The sequence below is a fragment of the Seriola lalandi genome, unplaced genomic scaffold, assembly GCF_002814215.2.
Source record: "Seriola lalandi dorsalis isolate HSWRI2012SDOR001 ecotype SW California unplaced genomic scaffold, Sedor1 jcf7180002054387, whole genome shotgun sequence".
NCBI lineage: Eukaryota > Metazoa > Chordata > Actinopteri > Carangiformes > Carangidae > Seriola > Seriola lalandi.
The window spans coordinates 471,938-477,186 of record NW_019524940.1 but is presented as its reverse complement, the minus strand read 5'-3'; positions in this window follow the sequence as shown (position 1 = coordinate 477,186).

Below are 5,249 nucleotides of genomic sequence, written 5' to 3'. Positions count from 1 at the left end.
CTCCTCACACACACACAGGAAGCTTTCACCACCTCAAGACAGTCAAGAAAGAGACGCACAGTTCAGACTGAACGAGAAAACTATGAATTGTGAAAGATTTAAAGTATTTAAGTTTGTTACACTCCAACAGTATGTTACTGTGGATGTATGTATAATATTTATGTCCTGAATAGTTTAATAGTTATTGTCTTATGTACATAAATTATTTATAAGATAAGCGCTAATAATTCTTAATATTTTAAAAACAATATTAGAATCTCTCTTGTGTAGTTCAGGAGTCTGACACAGTATAACTGTATGTATTATGTACTTGTGAAATAAATATTGTAAAAGTTATAATTTAATTTGTTTTGACTTTCATTTGACTTGAAGGCTTTACTGCGACAAGCACAACTTGTACCGTTTGATTATGGATACTTGGTAAATATAAGTATTGGTATTATAGTTACAAGTATACACAACACATAATATTACATACAATAAATATGTAACAGATAATGTGAAAATAATGAAAATGTTAATTTCATCCATATCATCCACATACATTGTTAATGTCAGGATCCTAGTGTTTTTCTGTCTTGAGCTGGGCGGAGCTGAAGTCACCTCTTACCTGCACACCTGCCAGTCGTCAGTAATCAAGCCACCTGCCAGCCATCAGCAATCAAGTCACCTTCACTCCACTCTGCATATAACCCTGGTCCAGTTCACAGCTCTTCCCCAGATTGTCAGCTAACCTAAGTGGTATAGTGCATCGGCTCCCAGTATTTTTCAGTGCTCTCTTGCTAGCTTTGTAGCTCAGTTTTTGACCGTGTGTTTTCCCTGTTTCCAGTTAAATTGTTAATAGCCACTATTTTATGCATTTATTTACCTGCACTTTCTTTGTTTGACTGGAACATCTGAAATGATACTGTGTTCTGAGTGACACATGGATCAATCTGATAACACCAGAGATGATGGATTTGTACAACTCTGTACTACTTGGACACTAAAACACAACTTGCAGCACTGATGCAATTTTAATGTCTCTGTTGTTTCACTTTCTCAGCTTGGTCCATTCAGGCAGATGAGAACAAAAATAGAAAGGAAAAATCAGATGTGCACTGTAAAACACTAACCACACCATGACACAGGAAGACATAGTTACATGTCATGATTACAGTCTATTTGATCTTCCATCCAGTTTGTGCTCAATAGGCCTTATCTATCATAAAACACTGATGTGCACACACTAGGAAACTTGCTACTGTTGTTGCTGAATGGCAAAGTTCCTTTTTGTCATATACTTCCACTGTAGTATGTTTTTACATTAGACTGTCTAATTAGTCTCAAAGACAAACCCCAATCCTGTCTGACTGGACATCTGCTAACGTAACTAACTAAGGCAGCTGTGGCTCAGGAAGTAGAGCGGGTCGTCCACAAACCAGAAAGTCGGTGGAGGAGAAGCCAGGGATCCACCCCGGCTCCTCCTCCAGGTGGCATGTTGAAGTGTCCTTGAGCAAGATACTGAACCCCATGTTGCCCCTGATGGCTGTTCCATGAGTGTATAAGTGTGCGTATGAGTGTGTGTGTGTGTGTGTGTGTTAATGGGTGAATGTGGTAAGTATTGTGATGTATTTTTAGTGGTCAGTAAGGCTAAAAAAACACTATATAAGTTCAAGTCCATTTAACTGTGTTAGCAGATCTATACAGTTTATTTATAATTGCAAAAATACAAAGGAATTCTGCACATACAGGTGACAACTTGATGTGATAAAACTGTGTTTCAGTTTCCTTTTTAACTTGTACTGACATGCGGTGAGTGTTTAATCATAATGAGCACATAGGGTGCTGTGTCGTTTCTGACAGATGGAATCGAAGATCACAGCTACACATCAATATGGAGAAAGGTCAGACAGCTGATATCTGTTGGTCTACCTACTCACTTCTCCCTGTCTCTGTCTCAGTTTTGGTTTCAATGTGTAATTCAGATTTATTGTATTGGTATTGGCGTGAGTTTTGGTGTAATAGGTTGTATAAGGTTGGTAATGTAATTAATATCTCAGAATGTACGTAAGAAGGAAAACTGGTTTGAACATTACTATATGGCAGCTCTATTATGACAGAAAACATACTTTAAAAATGAAAAAAATGCATAAATAGAATTAAAAATAAATTTATTATTATTATTATTATTATTATTATTATTATTATTATTATTATTATTATTATTATCTGTTTAAAATAATTTACTAAAGAGTTAATCCAGGAGTCCAGTCCCTCAGTCCAGTATGTGGCAGTACTTACAACTGAGGCACATGCTGTTTGCTGTGGTGGGCTCTCTAAGAGCGGCCCTTCAGCAATCTAAACTGCTCTCTGATATCATTAAAATATTTGGACAGGGTCAAATATCAGGGTCAGAGGTCTCTCAATATTATTCAAAAATATTCTGCCAGGCTACCAAACATCCAACAGCAAGGACGATCTGGGAGAAAGATTTGAACCTTTCGTTTAATGAGTTAGAATACAATAGGTAATATTTGTTTTTTTAAACAAATTGAATTTTCTTTAAAGATCCAAACCAAGGCTGTGTTCATAGATATAACAGTACTATATACAGTATATTAAGAATAGAGTGGAAAGCAAGCGGAGAGGAGTCCTTTTATAGTCAAATTACCGACTGTGTCATACTGAATTCTCCTGGGGAAGAGAATGAAGCCAAATACCATGATCGCCAACATGCAGCCAAGAGTCCAGATGTCCACGGCCTCGGAAAATGGGAGATCACATATAATTTCTGGAACCTTGAATGTGGATGAAATGTATGAGATGAAATGAGAAACATTGTCATATTTCAATGATTAAATAAAAACATAACACATAATTACAAACTAAATAACAGCAGCAGTACAAAGATTTCACAGCTGATGAGAGGTCTCGGTTTCAGGTACGATCAGTGTTTCTTACCTGTAGTGAGGAGTTTGGTGAACTCTGCCCGGCTTGGCTTGACACGCAGCCAAGCTGAAGTCGATTAGTTTCACCCTGAGTGGCTGTCTTACATGATCCACCGTCATGATGTGTATTTTCACAATTTGCTTTAGGGCATTCAGTGCTGCTGCCATCTGCAAGTAAGGATTTTGATAATAAAATGTATCTATAGAAAACTTTTGCTTCTTGTGTTATTTACTGGGTTAATTCATCTTGGGCCCCTGTCTAAAAAAGGGACCATGTGTCAGATCTAGTTGTAAGATCAGTCAGTATTTGTGCTTACATGGGGCATATTATTAAACAGCTTATTGGACTAATGGTTTAGCACAACCCAACCCCGAAACCCAATCAACAACCTAATCAGGTTCAATCAACTAAACATAAATTGGCAAATATGTTTTACTCTTTCGCAAGTTATAAGATAAATGCAAAACTCAATGTGTTTCATTTCATATTTCACAGTGTTATTGACAAATAGATGATCTCTCTGACATCTCACAGTATTTAAATTTAGAACAAGGGAAAACAGGTGTTTTAATCACTGACTAAATAGCTGTTAATAATGTACATTTCTCTCCTCTTTCTTCCTCTGGTTGTAGGTTAGAGGATTTTATGAGCTTAAAATGTTGCTACATCAAAGAAAACAAGCAAGATCCCCTCATCTAACTCTCTGCCCGAACAGGCTAATTTCCCAGAATGTCTTAAAGGCTAAACCTTTAAAACACACGTCAGTGTTACAGATTACGGTGGAATCAAGTTTGGGCTGAAGAAACAGCATTTGGAATAAAAATGAGAGAATCTGAAGAATTTCATGGTAAAGTGCAAGTTATGATTTACAGCAAATTCTTGAGGAATTAAAGGATTAATTAAAAAAAAAAAAAAAAACATATTGGGGTTTTCTCTGCTCACCTTGCAACTTTCAGGAATCCTGCGGCTAGTTTGCTAATTTGTTCCAGCATCTGATATTGACTTGTTGTTCATTTTGTGGCAGACCACTGTAAATGATTATTAACCTGAATTATTAACCTGAATTACTAAGCTTTGTGTTTTATCTGTAAGCTACATTGTTCGATATATTTGTCAGAAAAAAAGCAATAATAAACAGACTTGGTGCGAACCTCCAGCGCCAAATGCCACACAGATAAAATTGCCAATGAACATAGTAGAGCATTCAGCTGCTAAAGAGCCAGTTCCCTCAAGAGTGGATGGAGAACAAAACAGAGAAGTGAACAATTGTTGAGTGCCAAAGTGACAAAATGTTGCTTATGTCTGATGGATGTGTAAATAAGCAGTTTTCTTGCTAACATGTTCAACATTATAAGGTGATAATATCAGTTTTGTGTTTACAGCTGACCACAAGTTGCCAAAGGAAGAAAATAAAATCAGTGACTACTCTTTGGAACATGTATTGATAGGCTACTAAACACTGTGTGTAGCCCCAGTTAAATGATAGCTACAGGTGCTTAACTAGCTAATAATGTAGCATAGGTCAAGCAGTGTTACTGCAGCTAGTGTAAACTGAGTTATGAGATTCATGGGGCATAGCCTACCACACTGACAGAAAAGTTTAGTGTACTTTGACTGATAACTTTGTGAAGCCCTAAAGAAACTTGGCCACAATGAGAAAGATGGTTATGGTATTTTAAATGAGTCCGAGTGCACAGTCTGAGGGTTTGTGTATGATGCTTGAGAAGGAAGGTGAGGACCACCTGCGCTGTACACACACACACACACACACACACACACACACACACACACACTATAGAGAGAGCAATGTAACAAGAAGCCACCCATAAACTGAAGCACAGTGCCATAGCCTAGTGTTCAGCTATTTCAGAGAACACAGCACATAAACGTCTTGTGGCAGCTGATAAGTTTTGTAGAAATTAAATTAAATAACATCATGCCAGTGTATAGTATCAATAATAGGGACCAAGTATAGTTTCAGTTTTGTTTTCTAACTTGGTATTTTTGGCTCATTATGTGTTGGGAGGATAAATACTGTGGAGAAAGATCCTACCTGAACCAAAAGAATTGAATAATAACATCTGGAAAATTAACTACCCTTTCCAATATATCATGTCTAATAGGTGTTCAGCTCAGCCACTCCTCTTGCTGACCACTTTTCCCCCCCTCTCCTTTTTCATTTTCTGCGCCATGTTCTCCGTTACCTCCACAATTTTGATTCCAGCACACACATACACACAGAGGCAGAAGCTGTCAGGACCTGCCACAGGAAGGAATGCAACAAGAGACTGAGCCTGGACAAAAGCTGCTCATTCCCC